This window comes from Triticum urartu, chromosome 5A (genome assembly GCF_056163025.1).
Source record: "Triticum urartu cultivar PI428250 chromosome 5A, HENAU_Tu73, whole genome shotgun sequence".
NCBI classification, from domain to species: Eukaryota; Viridiplantae; Streptophyta; class Magnoliopsida; order Poales; family Poaceae; genus Triticum; species Triticum urartu.
The window spans coordinates 681,189,367-681,207,156 of NC_141877.1; the positions used below are offsets into that span (position 1 = coordinate 681,189,367).

At 49.2% G+C, this 17,790-nt stretch overlaps 2 pseudogenes; both read right to left on the reverse strand.

Moving 5' to 3' along the window:
- Positions 1-4,168: 4,168 nt before the first annotated feature.
- LOC125511658 (putative nicotianamine synthase 2 pseudogene) lies at positions 4,169-5,397 on the reverse strand (annotated as a pseudogene).
- A 10,262-nt stretch (positions 5,398-15,659) lies between these two features.
- Positions 15,660-17,195, reverse strand: LOC147974110 (uncharacterized; annotated as a pseudogene).
- Positions 17,196-17,790: the final 595 nt, after the last annotated feature.

Below are 17,790 nucleotides of genomic sequence, written 5' to 3' on the forward strand. Positions count from 1 at the left end.
TGTAGTACCTGGTCGGGAAGGAAAGGTGTGCAAGTTATTAAAGTCTTTATATGGCCTTAAACAAGCTCCTAAGGAGTGGCATGAGAAGTTCAAAAGAACATTAACTGCTGCCGGCTTTGTAGTAAACGATGGTGACAAGTGCATGTACTATCGCTATGGTGGGGGCGAAGGAGTTATTCTTTGTCTGTATGTCGACGACATATTGATCTTTGGAACCAAACTTGATTTAATCAAGGAGGTTAAGGATTTCTTATCTCGCTGTTTTGAGATGAAGGATCTAGGAGTAGCTGATGTTATCTTAAACATCAAGCTATTGAGAGATGAGAATGGTGGGATCACACTGCTTCAGTCTCATTATGTGGAAAAGGTCTTGAGTCGTTTTGGGTATAGCGACTGCATGCCTTCTCCAACTCCATATGATGCTAGTGTGTTGCTTCGAAAGAATCGACGGATTGCTAGAGATCAACTGAGGTATTCTCAGATTATTGGCTCGCTTATGTATTTGGCGAGTGCCACGAGGCCTAACATCTCTTTTGCTATGAGCAAGCTGAGTCGGTTTGTGTCAAAACCGGGAGATGATCATTGGCATGCGCTTGAGAGAGTTATGCGCTATTTGAAAGGCACCGCGAGCTATGGGATTCACTACACTGGGTATCCAAGGGTACTGGAGGGTTATAGTGACTCAAACTGGATATCTGATGCTGATGAGATTAAGGCCATAAGTGGTTATGTTTTTACACTTGGTGGTGGCGTTGTTTCTTGGAAGTCTTGCAAGCAGACCATCTTAACGAGGTCAACTATGGAAGCAGAACTCACAGCATTAGACACTGCCATTGTTGAAGCAGAGTGGCTTCGTGAACTCTTGATGGACTTACCTATGGTTGAAAAACCAATACCCCCTATCCTGATGAACTGTGATAATCAAACTGTGATCGTCAAAATAAACAGTTCTAAGGACAATATGAAGTCCTCAAGGCATGTGAAGAGGAGACTAAAATCTGTCAGAAAATTGAGGAACTCCAGAGTTATTACGTTGGATTATATCCAAACATCGAAAAACTTGACAGGTCCCTTCACAAAGGGTCTATCACGTAATGTAATAGATAATGCATCGATGGAGATGGGTTTGAGACCCACCGCATGAGTTGTCCATAGTGGTAACGCACTCTATGTGATCGGAGATCCCGTGAAGTAGAAGTGGGAGACAAGCTGTTGGTCAGCTGGGAGGAGAGTATCCCTATATTAATTATCCCACTCCGTGAAGATGCAATACTCTCCTGATCTGCATGGCAGGTTGATACTTATCTTAATGTGTTCCAAGTGGCTTATTCGGGTAAGCAGAGATATTGTCCTGCAGAACATCTTCTGAGGAACACACCTATATGAATTTGACTGTTAACGTCGCAGTCTGTGAGAATTGGGTGTTCTCTAATAAATTCATGAAAGGCCCTGGAGTATGACGTATACGCTCCACCCGCGGGGAAGCCTTGCGGCAGCCCAGTATCGGTCAAGAATTTGTGTGAAACTAGTTTCACAGAAAACTTATAGTTCAAGGCATAGTCCACTATTCAAGTTATGATCTAGTGTAGCATAAATTTCTAAGTGGAAGTTCAACTTCACAGTCTCCACTAAGCACCAATATATAAAACAATGTTTTGGAACTAAAGATGAGATGTGCCAATGAGACTTTGTGGGGGATTGTTGGAATTTTGCTAGTAGGACTTTGGCCCAAAGCCCAACTAAAATTCTGAAATTCTCTTGGCCCATTCATGCACACATGTGAGTGGAGTGAGTGAGGCTAAAGTTTAGTCCCACCCCGGAAGTTGAGAGAGAGTTGCACCTCTTTATAAGGTGAGCTCTTCTACCACTTGTATGAGCATGAGAAGAGGAGACCTACACGCGCGCTCCTCCTCCTCGCTCGCCACGCCACGCCACGCCTCGCCTCGCCTCGTCACGACGCGCCGCGCCGCGCCGCGGGTTGCGGGATTGAGCCGAGCCGAGGACAGAGCTATGCACGTTGTCTATATTTTTGCTGCATGGGAAAATTAATGAGTCATTAATTAATAATTAACGGACGCGTTAATTACTGACGTGGGGTTTACTCCCACGACCTACCCGGCCCGCACTATATAGTCAGGCAGACGTCTACCCTAGCCGCCGCCGCTTCGTATGGTTTCTCACCATCGTTCCAAATCATTGCGCCGCCAAGCAAGTCTTCTCCATCCATCCTTCCGGCGTGCACCGCGAGAAGGGACAACAGGCCTCCGGAACCCCGCCTCTCGTGATCCTGTACGGGAGAGGGGCGATCAGATTTTTGGGGAGCGCACTCGCGCGACTTCTGGCAGCGACGACTTCGCGAACGACGACTTCTTCCCCGACCTCGGCAACCTCGTCCTCGACGACATGGGCGACAACGTCAACGCCGGCAGTGCTGCACCCGCTGCACCGTATGTGATTCTATCCTTCCTGTTCGAGATCGTGGTAGAATTCATGCTTCTAGTATGTGCCCTAGATGTGATATGTTCATTTGCTATGCTAGTTCGCATGATTAGTTTAATCTCTACTGTTGTGGTCATGATTTATCTTCTGTTTATTCGGATTAAATCTCGTAGTAATTTGCTCATATTTCCAACACACGTCAGGTGGAGCGTCGATGACCTCAATGGTGCGGGCTGGTGGACGGGGGTCACTTGCGAGGGAACATGCATCACTATGTTCGGTTTGCTTGACAGCGCATGGCCTACCTCTACGGTCGACACCACGCTGGAGATCAAGATAGCTAGTGTAGGGGAAGGAGGTGCTTTCGAGGGCCGCACCGGAGACAAAGGTGGCCTACCCCGTCGGAGCCAAGGACGGAAGGTAGAATAGGAGAGGTGGTACGGTGGGGATGAAGTGGACAGGAGAGGTGCGATAGGGCTGGGAATTATTTTGATAAAAATCGAAACGGGGTAGGGGAGAGGAAGGTGTGGCAAGAAGTGAAAAAAAAGGAGGTGAGATAAGCGGTCCCCATTGGAGCCATGGACGGAAGGTAAAGGCGGAGAGGCGACACGGTGGGGATGAAGTGGACAGGAAAGGTGCGACGGGGCTGGGAATTATTTTGATGAAAATCAGAACGGGATAGGGGGGAGGAAGGGGTAGCAAGAAGTGAAAGAAAAAAAGGAGGTGTGATAAGCGGTGAGCGTGGGACCGGGGGTGAGATATTTCTGGAAAGTGAAACTGACTATCGTAGTTGTAAGACATCTCCACGTAATTTCTCAACGGAGGCAGTAAAAAAGTTGAAAAGGAGAAAATCCAAAACTTATGTGCTTACACATGTCAATTAGAGATGAAGCATGTGCTACAATGTGAAAACGCACATGGTGTGGGCTAGCTTAGTCACTTTGATTCTTGTATATATAAGCCATACATGGATTGTGTGGTCTTCTCCGGTCCAGTATTAACCAAACTAGCCTCTTTACACGTGGTGGGCTGCTTTAATTATTTCTTTTTGAGAAAATTTTCAATCTATTAATTTTTAATCATAGCAGTACAACAAATATATAAAAATAATAAAAGTTACATTCAAATCCGTAGACGACCTAACTACGACTACAAGCACTGTAACAAGTTGAAGGCGCGCCACCTTCATCATTCCTTCTTTGCTGGAGCTGGGCAAAACTTATTATAGTAAACAGTCGAAAAGTCGTCGTGCTAAGGTCTCATAGGACTAGCAGATTAGAACAGCAACCACTGCCGATAAAGAGTAGCGTAGACCGAAAGGATACAATCTAAGGACTAACGAATGTAAAAGAACGATGACCAAATCCACCAGAGACACATCTCCACACACACACACCAACAATGTTAGGCGCACCGCCAGGACTGGGGCTAGGCGGCGAGAACCTTATTTCACCGCTGAGCAGAACACAACCCCTAAAAAAACTCGAAGAAACATCTAAAAAATGAAGCCCTCCCACCGGCAAGTGCCAGGATCCATCACGCCCTATGGCCCTTAGGCCACCGGAGATGAGGCAGACCGGCGGCGGTTCCAGTGGGAGGCAGAGAAACCCTAATCTCTTTGTTGAGGAGGAGGCTGGGCTTCTTTAATTGAAGCCTTTGTAACTGGGTTGTTCCATGACATAGAAAAAAAATTCAACTGAACCTAAATAAAAATTTAGGCAACTGAACATATAGCAAAAGTATCATATACTTTATTGGGTACAAACATCACATGGCTTAATTCAAATGCATCAGTAGTAGTAGGATAATTACCGCCAGGCGTGCGATTGCAGGCGATCAAGCATCGAGGTAGGAAAATTAATTACCACATGCACGTTCATTATTGTCCCCTGGCGACGATCGGTCAAAAGGCCACCTCGGCGTTGGCAAACTCCTCTCTCTTCTGTGTCATATCCGCCACCATCTCACCGAACCTGCGCGGCGGGCTGACCACCGGCACCGTGCCGCGAGCAGACTGTCCACCCACAGCACGCCCGCTGTGAAGTCCACTCACATGCACGTCCTTGGACTTCTGTGCGATGACGACGGAGTTCACCACGTCGTCGTCTGGGTGGCACACGGCCAGCACCTCAAACCCGCCTAGGGTGATGTCCTGGGGGTCGACGATCGGGTACAGGAACCCGCGTGCCCCGTGTGCGCTGCGCACGACGAGGGCCGCCCCGTCTGCCATGTGTGTACCGAGGTGTGCTATCACCTTGGCCTTGTCCTCGGCGGCCATGCCGACGAGCGCGGCCAGGAAGACCACGTCGTATGTAGCGAGCTCGCCAGCGAGGTCCGCTACGTCGGCCGTGTGGAACGACATGCGGGCGCCCATGTCCTTGTCCGCGCGGAACAGCTTGCTGGCTCGGTCGTTGGCCGCGCCGCACAGGTCGTAGTTGCCGAACATGGTGTTGGGCAGGTGGCGCGCGGCCAGGACGAAGGAGCTGAACGGCAGCGGGCCGGAGCCAATGAACGCGACACGGGCCGGGGCAATGCCTCCGGGCACGTAGCGCGCCAGGAGCTCGTACTCCAGCTTGCTGAGGTTGATGTAGTTGCTGTAGTAGGGGAACATGCCGAGGTGATCCAGCGGGTTGTCAAAGGCGGCGAGCATGTCGGAGTAGTGCGCCTCAAGCTTCCCCTCGGCCTCGGAGCAAAGGCGGATGAGGCCCTCCCGCATCTTCTGCGCCTCCGGGCGAGCTTGGTCACGTCCACGGGGCTCGGGGGAACGCAAGCCGTGACCAGCTCGGTGAAGAGCGCGTCGACGTCCGGGCATGGGCTGAGCGACGGCAGCTTGGCGATGGCGGAGTGGAGCCCGGTGATCTTCTCCACCAGGGCATCCACCTCCTTGTTGTTCTGGGCAGCCATTTTCCTCTTCTTGCTTGGTGGAGTGGAGTGGAGAGTGGCTGATGGAGCTGCTTGCTTGATGAGCAATGGAGCGGGCAAGACGGGGTATATATATGTACCTGCCGTCTATAGAGTATGGCTGCCGGAAAAGGTGCGCATGCATGCACGCTTCACGCGTCCCTGCCCAATGCAATGAGGCTGGTTTCATGCCTCGGTTGTGACCTCTTCACGTCCTGATGTTGAAGTGGACAGCGTATTCTATGTCTTCCTTCCTGTACATCGTTTCAAAAAACGATGCAATAAATTCGTCTAGAAAAACTATATGGTAGTTATCTAAACTCTTCAAATTGCTTTGACTATAGTGAGTTAATATTAGGAGAAGGGCTAGGTGCAAGAATGTTTAACTCCACAAATTTTAAAAAGGTTTGATTTTGCTATATCTCAGGTGCCTGAAAATTTTCTTCGCGTCGGTCACTTTCTCTAGTTCATTCTGAGCTCGCCGGAGAAAGCCATAGCCCCACTATCTATTTTAGGGGGAGTCACGGCCCCATTATCTATCTTAGGGATGGGGTGAAGGGAATCGTCGGAGTTTTCACCGGTGGTGTGGGGCTTAGAAGGACGGCCGAGGCGGTGGGGCAACAACGGTGGTAGAGGGGGGTTGAGGGGGAGAGCGGGGCGGCGAGGCAGTGTACGGTAGCGCCCGCCGGCCACGGGGGATGGAGGCAGGCGGATGGGGCGAGATAGGCTGCCGGGGAAGGAGAAACTGTCGTCGGGAGGAAGAAGCTAAACAGTCCGCAGCATGATTGAAGCCGTTGGATATTGATCCGATGGTCGGGAAAGAAAGTGACTCTTGAAAACATTTTGTAGGCACCTGTTAAATAGATGGTCCCAAAAATATTAATTATAGAAGGTACATCTGCCTTTTGTACTAAGTCAAAGTTTATGGAAAGGCTAGAAATGCTTTTAGTGCTGAAATGTTGGCTTTAAGACTACTCCTTCCCTGTGAATAAGTGTACATCTGCCTTTTGTACTAAGTCAAAGTTTTATAATTTTGACAAACTTTATAGAAAAGAGTAGTAGCATACATGACATCAAATTGATATATTATGAAAGTACATTTCAAAACGAATCTAGCGATGCGAATTTAGAGCCATAAATGCTACTGGTTTTCCTATAAAGTTGGTCAACGTTTTTAAAACTTTGACTTAAGACAAGAGCTAGATGTACATTTATTCATTCACGAGCGGAGGGAGCACCTTTTGAGACCAATGGTTTGTGATGCCAAGAGATGTTAACCTGCTTTTATGCAAGGTGTGCATCTCTATGAAATGGAGCTCGATCGGGCAACTCCGTGCGTTCAATTTTTCATGCTATTCCATAATTCGTATGGCTTAGTTTTACCTAGCAATTTAGTGCTGTGGATAGCAGGAATTCGAACAGTTTGTAGGCGTCGCTACTCAAAACCGATTGAAAAGCTGGAGGTAAACAGACACCAACTCATGTGGTAGAGTAACAACTTTGCGTCTCATTGGACATTACTGCTTAATACTACTCCTTACTACGTACTACTTTGCCAATCTCCATCTCCACCGACAGAAGCATCGCAGCTCCATTAGTGCCAGTTGACAGTGGTGGAGTAAACCAGTCCAGGAACAGCTACTTAATTATCATCTTACACCCTGCATTGCCTCATAATAACCCCAGCCCAAACCATCTCTTCGTCGATCATCCCCCGAGTAAATACCACCATAATCCAAGGGGGCAAACCAAAAAGAAGCACCAAAAAGCAGAGACCCTCGCCGTCGCCGCCGGTTTCACGATGCCGCCGCTGCCTGCCTACAGGCAGAAGCAGCCGCCGTTGTACTTGCCGCCCTTCATCTGCTCACCGACCTTCCTCACCGTCACCGACGACGGCGCGCACGGCGTCCACTCCGCCGCCAGCCGCACACTGGCCAGCCACCACCACCCGCTCCCGCCGCCCTTGCCGCCCCCACGCTTCCTCCTCGACGATGCCGCAGCCTGGGCGGCCTCCGCGGCGAGGCGCCGGTTCTCGGCGCGGAGCCGCTCGATCTCGGCGACGCCGGCCTTGCGCTCGGCCTCCCAGGCGGCCATGGCCTCGAAGCACTCGCGGTTGCGGAGCTCCGGCCCGTACACCTGCGCCTGTAGCGCCTCGACCTTCCGCCCGAGCATGCACGCACGATGGTCGTCCCGCAGCTTCACGGCCAGCCGGGCCAGGTCGGCCGCGCGGCGCCGCGTGTAGCCGAGCTCGGTAATTTTGCAAAACCATCTATGGTAGTTCATGTGATGAGAATGATCATATGCTCGCGAGGTGTTGGACACAATGCCAGATAGGTAAGTGTTTTGTATTATTATTTTTTCTCAAAATCTTGGATCATGTGATATTGAAATTTGGTAATGGTTTTTGACAACGTACTATGCAAAACGAGTTGGGTGGCCTGGAAAAATTCATGGCACTGGATGAAAGGAACGCCATTGACCTCAACGACGTTGTCATTTCTGTGGCAGATGAAAGCCAAGGAGAGAAACATAGTGCCAAAGTAGAGGGTAACCACACACATACCATGAAGAGGGAGCTAACAAGGTCGGTGAACTACAAGGTTGAGGAGGACATAACTTTGTGCAATGCTTGAATGAACATATCTCTCTTGACGCCAGGGCTAGAGGAGCCGATCAAACCAAGGAAATATTTTGGAGGTGGATTAAGCAATACTATTAACACAATGTTCTGATTCCATCCAATCACACGCAAGGGTATCTCTGCTCATCGCTGAAGTAGCATCCAAGATCAGTGCAATCGATGGTCCGATTGTGTTGAGCAGGTGAACAACTCACCGACCAGTGTAGTGCCAATAACCGAGTATGAATGAAAGGATGAGACAAGATTGGTAAATTGTTCCCGGAGAGATCTTGGCAAGATTGAGCTTCTTTGGTGGTTACACTAGTGGTAGTGGTGCCAATGAGAATATTGTTGAGAACTTGAAATGGTGTGGAAATGCCTATGCAGAAAGATGGATGAGATAGGTAGAACATATAGTGAGTTAAGATTAGGAGAAGGGCTAGGTGCAAGAATGTTTAACTCCACAAATTTTAAAAAGGTTTGATTTTGCTATATCTCAGGTGCCTAAAAATTTTCTTCGCGTCGGTCACTTTCTCTAGTTCATTCTGAGCTCGCCGGAGAAAGCCATAGCCCCACTATCTATTTTAGGGGGAGTCATGACCCCATTATCTATCTTACGAATGGGGTTAAGGGAATCGTCGGAGTTTTCACCAGTGGTGTGGGGCTTAGAAGGACGGCCGAGGCGGTGGGGCAGCAACGGTGGTAGAGGGGGGTTGAGCGGGAGAGCAGGGCGGCGAGGCAGTGTACGGTAGCACCCGCCGGCCACGGGGGATGGAGGCAGGCGGATGGGGCGAGATAGGCTGCCGGGGGAGGAGAAACTGTCGTCGCACTACAACAGGACTGCCCCTGTAGCAACGCATCTTTCCGTATCTAAATGTTCATATATGCGTTGCTAGTGACTTTACCAATGGTTTGACATGCATAGCCTTATCCGGCGTTGCTAGCACATAATGCAACGCTTATGCTGCCGTTGGTAAAAAGAACCGATGCAAGACTACAACGGATGAGGCAGACTTTTACAACACTTCTATATGTTGGAACTTACTGTATAGGAATCAATATCCCATTGCTCAACAACAGAGAATTTCCAATGCTTCCAAGTGTTGGTACATATATAGTATGAATAATATTATATTATATATATATATATATTGTTGAGCTTTTATATATTTATAGCTCTAGTGCATCTGTTACATGGCAATCCCTACTCCCTGCATTAACATCAATCGATGGGCATCTCCATAGCTCATTGATTAGCCTCGTTGATGTGAGACTTTCTCCTTTTTTTGTCTTCTCCACATAACCCCCATCATTATATTCTATTCCACCCATAGTGCTATATACATGGCTCACGCTCATGTATTGCGTGAAGGTTGAAAAAGTTTGAGATTACTAAAGTATGAAACAATTGCTTGGCTTGTCGTCGGGGTTGTGCATAATGAGAGCATTCTTGTGTGACAAAAATGGAGCATGACTAAACTATATGATTTTGTAGGGATGAACTTTCTTTGGCCATGTTATTTTGAGAGGACATAATTGCTTAGTCAGTATACTTGAAGTATTATTATTTTTATGTCAATATTGAACTTTTATCTTGAATCTTTCGGATCTGAATATTCATACCACAATTAAGAAGAATTACATTGAAATTATGCCAAGTAGTATTCCACATCAAAATTCTGTTTTTATCATTTACCTACTCGAGGACGAGCAGGAATTAAGCTTGGGGATGCTTGATACGTCTCCAACGTATCTATAATTTTTGATTGCTCTATGCTATATTATCTTCTGTTTTGGACATTATTGGGCTTTATTATTCACTTTTATATTATTTTTTGGACTAACCTATTAACCGGAGGCCCAGCCAGAATTGCTATTTTTTGCCTATTTCAGAGTTTCGCAGAAAAAGAATATCAAACGGAGTCCAAACGGAATAAAACCTTCGGGAACGTGATTTTCGGAACGAACATGATCCAGAGGACTTGGACCCTACGTCAAGAAAGGTACCAGGAAGCCACGAGGTAGGGGGCGCGCCTACCCCCCTGGGTGCGCCCTCCACCCGTGGGCCCCACGTTGCTCCACCGACGTACTCCTTCCTCCTATATATACCTACGTATCCCCAAACGATCAGATACGGAGCCAAAAGCCTAATTCCACCACCGCAACCTTCTGTACCCACGAGATCCCATCTTGGGGCCTGTTCCGGAGCTCCACCGGAGGGGGCATCGATCACGGAGGGCTTCTACATCAACACCATAGCCTCTCCGATGAAGTGTGAGTAGTTTACCTCAGACCTTCGGGTCCATAGTTATTAGCTAGATGGCTTCCTCTCTCTTTTTGGATCTCAATACAATGTCCTCCCCCTCTCTTGTGGAGATCTATTCGATGTAATCTTATTTTGTGGTGTGTTTGTTGAGACCGATGAATTGTGGGTTTATGATCAAGTTTATCTATGAACAATATTTGAATCTTCTGAATTCTTTTATGTACGATTGGTTATCTTTGCAAGTCTCTTTGAATTATCAGTTTGGTTTGGCCTACTAGATTGATCTTTCTTGCAATGGGAGAAATGCTTAGCTTTGGGTTCAATCTTGCGGTGTACTTTCCCAGTGACAGTAGGGGCAGCAAGGCACGTATTGTATTGTTGCCATCGAGGATAACAAGATGGGGTTTTTTATCATATTGCATGAATTTATCCCTCTACATCATGTCATCTTGCTTAAAGCGTTACTCTGTTTTTATGAACTTAATACTCTAGATGCATGCTGGATAGCGGTCGATGTGTGGAGTAATAGTAGTAGATGCAGGCAGGAGTTGGTCTACTTGTCTCGGACGTGATGCCTATGTACATGATCATACCTAGATATTCTCATAACTATGCTCAATTATGGCAATTGCTCAACAGTAATTTGTTCACCCACCGTAAAATACTTATGCTCTTGAGAGAAGCCACTAGTGAAACCTATGGCCCCCGGGTCTATTTTCCATCATATTAATCTTCCAACACTTAGTTATATCCGTTGCTCCTATTTTACTTTGCATCTTTATCATAAAAATACCAAAAAATATTATCCTATGAGTTAAATGCACTGGAGGTCCTAAAAGTTTCGCCGTTGTGTCACTTTAGTCCTATTTCTTTGAAAATGCACCTTTAGGTAACAATTCTTTCATAAGTGATTCACTTGAGGTCTTTTTCTTCACTAGCGCTCGCTGACCTGCCCTCGTGGCGCGTTGACCCATGCCGCGTCGACACAGGGGCTGCGGAGGCTGCACTTTTTTTACAGAAAACCCCTTAGAAACACTCTTCTTCACATTCCCCGGTCCCTTGCTCTATTTCTTCCCCAAATACCTCTCTGTCTCTCCCGTGCCCTAACCCTAGCCATGGCCAGCACTTCAAGCTCCTCGGTGGGGAAGCAGTTGAAGAAGAGGAGCATGGTAGCGCCGTCGTGAGCACCGCCGCCGCAGCCAGTGCAAGCTCCAACTTTGTCTGGTATGTTGCCGCTCGTGGCTTGTCCTTGCTGCCATGTCCGTGACACCATTGTGCTCCGTTCGAAATCTACTGCCAACCCTGGACGGGTGTTCTACAAGTGCCACATCCATAAGAATACTCAATTTTTCCATCAATATAAGACTTGTTTGACCCAAATCCACAAAACAGCCCACCATAATTGATTTCAATAGAAAACACTTCTTCATTTGGTCCTATCATTACAATGGAAACAATTTGTCAAATTTCAATTGATGTCTTGCAGCGAAAAAATTACAAAAGAAGTGGTCTTTTGGAATTTAGAACTGAAACTCTAACCCTAACCTCAACTCAGAGCATGCGGTTTCGGAATCCTAAATGTGACAGTGCAAATCGAAGTAAATCTATGACTATGGCATAGTCCTTGCAGATTAGAAGCACTACAGGAGCAGAGGAACGACAAGATTAGGGTTCTTACCGTAAGATGGAGGAGGATCGCCCACTGGCCATCGCAGAGGGGGCATCTTGACGGGCACCCGCTCAGATTGCCCTCAAGATCACCTCCGGTCATCGCCGCATGGAGGAAATCGCCACCGCGTGCAGGAAATCGTCGCCGGCGCCGATCGCCTCCGGTATCGCCAGAGTAGCCCCGAAAGAGGAGACGGGATTCCACTAAGAGGGGAATAGATCAGGAGGGGCTTATTGCAAAATTTCTTGGCTAGCGGATGGGCCCTGTGTCGACGTGGCATGGGTCAACGCGCCACGAGGGCAGGTCAGCGAGCGCTAGTGAAGAAAACGACCACGGGTGAACCACTTAGGAAAGAATTGGGACCTAAAGGTGCATTTTCAAAGAAATAGGACTAAAGTGACACAACGACGAAACTTTTAGGACCTCCAGTGCATTTAACTCTTATCCTATCATATCTATTAGATCTCACTCTCGTAAGTGACCGTGTAGGGATTGTCAACCCCTTATCGCGTTGGTTGCGAGGATTTATTTGTTTGTGTAGGTGCGAGGGACTCGCGCGTAGCCTCCTACTGGATTGATAACTTGGTTCTCAAAAACAGAGGGAAATACTTACGCTACTTTGCTGCATCACCCTTTCCTCTTCAAGGGAAAACCAACGCAGTGCTCAAGAGGTAGCATCCCCTGCTGCTTTACAGGTCGACGCGGCTGCTCCTTCCCCGTACGGCCCGTCTCCATGACTGGCGCATCCCCGCCCGCGCGTAGGCTGTGCCGCTCCCGTTCCCCGCTTGAGCGCCTCCCTGCCACGCCGCTCCCCGCTTGAGCGGGCCCTGCCGCGCCGCTCCAGTCCCTCCTGCCGCGCCGCTCCAATCCGGGTCCTGCCGCGCCGCTCCACTCCTAGATCGGGTGCTCCTCCGCCAGATCCCGCTGAGGTCGGGGTGCTTCTCCAGCCCTCTTCTTCTCGCGCCGGGCCGTGTCCTTCTCTGGCTGGCCGCCGCATCAAGCTAGCTGCGGTCGATCCGACCCCGCATCGAGCGCGTTTCTGCCTCACGCCAGCTCTGCTCGATCCAACTCATATCTTCCTTCGTTGACTCAAAAAAAACAGAGGCAGCAGAGAGACTTCCTCATGTCCTCTTCGGGCTACATCGCGGTCCCTCGGTGCTCCGTGATCTCCGATGGCACCAACTATGTTGCGTTTGTGGGCTTCATGTGCATTCATATGCGTGGCCTTCTTCTGTGGGGTGTTCTTTCTGGCGAGGTCCCCTGTCCGCCATGCCCTGTTGCGCCAGTGGCCCCAATCCCACCGGTGCCGCCGGTCCTTGCTGCTGATGCTTCTCAGGCTGACCAGGATGCAGCCAAGGCTCTCGATGATGTTGCCATCGAGGCTTATGACCAGTGGGTATCAGCTTATTCAGATGCTCTCTATGTGTACCGCGATGGTCTGTCTGCTTACACTCAGTGGTGCAATGATGATGCTCGTGCTACTATTGTTCTCACTGCGAGTGCCCTCCCTCAGTTTGCTTCGGAGTCCATGGGACTTGGCACAGTTGCAGCGATGTGGTCTTATCTCTGTCAGCGCTATCAGCCCTCTGGTGATTCTCTCTACCTATCTGTGGTGCGTCAGGAGCATGCACTCCAGCAAGGTGATTCCTCTGTTGATGAGTTCTATTCACAGTGCTCTACCATCTGGCGTCAGCTTGACTCTCTTCGGACAGTTGTTTGTGGGACTTGCCGCTGCTGTCAGACTACGTGGCTCGATTTGGAGTTTCGGCGGGTTCATGAGTTCTTATCTCGTCTTCGCTCTGAGTTCGAGCCTCGACGTGCCCACCTGCTTGCTCGTGGTCATGTTCCTATCTCAGAGGTGCTTGCTGAACTTCGTGCTAAGGATACCCGCTTTTGCTCTGCTGGGTTACTTGTGATTCCATCAGTGTTGGCCGCATGAGATCCTGTGTCATCTGCTCGTCTCACCGCTCCACCGCTCCTGCCTACTCCTTCAGGGGGGTGAGTCGCCCTCCTTATGTTGAGAAGGGTACGTCGCGCCGTGACACCTTATGTGGTTAGTGCTCCCGGTCAGGTCACCCAGAGTCTGATTGTCACCAGAAGAAGCGAGACCAGAGGCACTCCTCTTCCAGTGGGACTCCAGGGTCTTCCTCGACTCCGTCACTCACTGACCAGGACATTGTACGCCTCAAGCGTCCACTTTCTTCCTCCGGCTCCTCGTCGACTGGTTCTGCTACTGCTGTGACTGCATCCACTTCTCCACCACCGCAGGCATCTACATAGTCAGGTACATCTTCGTGGGTTCTGGATTCTGGAGCCTCCTTTCATATGTCTTCTTATTTTCTCGTGTTGTCTTCTCTCCGACCTCTTGATTTGCCGGTTAATGTTCTTACCGCTGATGGCACACCTCTTCCTGTTGCTAGTCGCGGTATTCTTTCCACTCCTTTTTCTGTTCCTAGTGTTTCACATGTTGCTCGCCTTACCATGAATCTTTTTTCCGCTGCCCAACTTACTAATTCCGGTTGTCGTGTCATTCTTGATACCGACTCTTGCTCCATTCAGGATCGTCGCACCAAGGCTTTGGTTGGTGTTGGCCCCGGCGCCGTGAGTCAGAGGGCCTTTGGGAGGTTGACTAGCTTTTTGTTCCTTCCGCTGCCACCACTTCTGCCAGCTCTCATGCTTTGACTGCCTCTTCGTCTGCGTCCTTCCAGCAGTGGCTTCATCGCCTTGGTCACATCTGTGGCTCTAGCTTGTCTTCTTTAGTTCGTCAGGACCTCTTATGGTCTGTATCTGGAGATGTTTCTTTACATTGTAATGGTTGCAGACTTGGCAAACAGACCCAGTTACCTTATCCTATCAGTGAGTCGGTATCTCGGCGTCCATTTGACTTATTTCATTCCGATGTCTGGGGTCCTGCTCCCTTTGATTCGAAAGGTGGCCATCGCTACTATGTTTTTTTTATTGATGATTTCTCTCGCTACACTTGGCTCTACTTCATGAAATCTCGTAGCGAGGTTCTCTCTATATATAAACGTTTTGCTGACATGGTTCACACCCAGTTTTCCATGCCTATTCGCACCTTTCGTGCTGACTCCGCTGGAGAGTTTATCTCCCAGCTGTTGCGTGGTTTTCTCGCAGAACAGGGTACTCTGCCCCAGTTCACTTGTCCTGGTGCTCATGCTCAGAATGGTGTTGCGGAACGAAAGCATCGTCATTTGCTTGAGACGGCTCGTTTGCTGATGATTGCCGCTTCCCTTCCCCTACACTTTTGGGTTGAGGATGTTTCTGCATCCACCTACCTTATCAACATTCAGCCATCGACTGCCCTGCAGGATGGTATTCCTATGGAGTGTCTCATTGGTCGTTCTCCTGACTATTCAGCCCTTCGTATGTTTGGATGTGTGTGCTATGTCCTTCTTGCCCCGCGAGAACGCACCAAACTGACTGCTCAGTCGGTTGAGTGTGTTTTCCTTGGCTACAGTGATGAGTACAAGGGCTATCGCTGTTGGGATCCTGTTGGTCGTCTCTTGCGCATCTCGCGTGATGTAACCTTTGACGAGTCTCGCTCTTACTACCCACATCCTTCTTCCTCGAGCTTCTTTGTGGATGATATCTCTTTTCTCCTTCTCTCCGATACACCTTGCTATGTGCCTCATATTCCACCTCTTCCTCCTGCCCCTCTCATTCCTTCTCATTCACCACTGACACCATCTTCCCCATCCTCCTCCTCCACCTCTCCACCATCATCTCCCATCCGTCGCCCTCTCTCACCGTTTCCTCTCCACTATACTCGTCTCCCTCGTTCTGAGGATGCTTCTCTTGACACGCCTTCCACCTCTGGTGCACCTCCCCTCACTCCTCCCCCGGTTCATAACCTCCGTACTCGGCCTCGCCCCCTGCCTGATCGCTACTCCTGATTGGTACGGTCTCTCTGTTATTGCTGAGCCCACTTCGTATCGGACTGCCATGACTCAGCTTGAATGGCAGCTTGCGATGGCCGAAGAGCTTGCTGCCCTTGAGCGCTCTGGCACATGGGATCTGGCTTCCCCCCCTTCCGGTGTTCGTCCCATCACCTGCAAGTGGGTCTACAAGATTAAGACTCGCTCTGATGGTTCTCTTGAGCGCTACAAAGCGCGTCTTGTGGCCCGTGGTTTTCAGCAGGAGCAGGGACGCGATTATGATGAGACATTCGCTCCTGTGGCCCACATGACCACTGTCCGCACTCTTCTTGCTGTGGCTTCTGTTCGTCATTGGTCTATCTCCCAACTTGATATTCAGAACGACTTTCTCAATGACGAGTTGCGTGAGGAGGTTTATATGCAGCCACCACCGGGGTACTATGCTCCTGATGATATGGTCTGTAGACTTCGCCGCTCCCTCTATGGTCTTAAACAGGCCCCTCGCGCCTGGTTCGAGCGCTTCGCCTTTGTCATGACTGCCGTTGGTTTCTTGCCCAGTGATCATGATCCCGCATTGTTTGTTCAAACGTCTCCTCGTGGTCGGACTGTTCTCCTTCTCTATGTTGATGACATGATCATCACTTGTGATGACTCTGACTACATTGCTTTTGTTAAGGCTCGCCTTCGTGACCAGTTCCTCATGACTGATCTTGGTCCACTTCGCTATTTTCTTGGGATTGAGATCTCCTTGACCTCTGATGGCTTCTACATCTCATAAGAAAAATATATTCAGGATCTTCTTGCTCGCGCTGCTCTCGGTGATGAGCGCACAGTTGTGACTCCTATGGAGCTCAACGTTCAGCTTCGTGCCTCTGATGGTGAACCTCTTTCTAATCTCACTCGCTATCGTCACCTTGTTGGCAGCCTTGTATATCTTGCTGTTACGCGTCCTAACATCTCCTATCCTATCCGCATCCTGAGTTAGTTTGTTTCAGCCCCCACCTCTGTCCACTATAATCATCTCCTCCGTGTTCTACTGTATCTTTGTGGGACGATCTCTTGGCGCCTTTTCTTTCCCCGCTCCAGCTCTCTTCAGCTCCAGGCCTACTCTGATGCTACCTGGGCTAGTGATCCCTCTAATCGACGCTTGATGTCTGCTTATTGTGTCTTTCTTGGTGGCTCTCTTATTGCTTGGAAGACAAAGAAACAGACTGCAGTTTCTCGCTCGAGTACAGAGGCTGAGTTGCGAGCCATGGCTATGTTGACGGCTGAGGTGATCTTGTTACAATGGTTACTTGAGGATTTTGGTGTGTCTGCTACTACCTCGACTCCCTTACTGTCAGACAGTACCAGTGCTATCAGTATTGCGCGTGACCGAGTGAAGCATGAGCTCACCAAGCACATCGGTGTGGATGCCCACTTTGTGTGTGCTGCTGTGCAAGATCAGACTCTCGCTCTTCACTATGTGCCCTCTGAGTTACAGTTGGCTGACTTCTTCACGAAGCCACAGACTCAAGCGCAGCATGGCTTTTTTTCTCTCCAAACTCAGTGTTGTTGATCCACCATGAGTTTGAGGGGGGGGGGGGGGGGTGTTAGATGTGTATAGTCTCTTCTCGGTATATCCCCATTGTATAAGGGGTTTCATGCACTTTACCACACATGTAAATGTAATGGCCTTTGGCCCTCGGTAAAGATCGGTTGCTCATTATCTAACAATTAAAACCCTTAAAACTATTACCAACATCATATCGATGAATGCCTTAATTAATTACTATAGTGGTAAACTTAAGAACCGAATGTGCAATCCATCGTCCAGCTAGCAGGAGTATATATATGGTATGACGATGGAACTTGCATGCACGCTCGATGATGCATATATAATCAAGTTGCGACCCATGACGCCGTCATGTGCCCTATAATTTGGAAGCTGGGACGTGGGGCGTAACTAGTGAGATACCGTTGCCCGAGGACAGTAGTCTCGGCGACCTGTGGCGGCAGC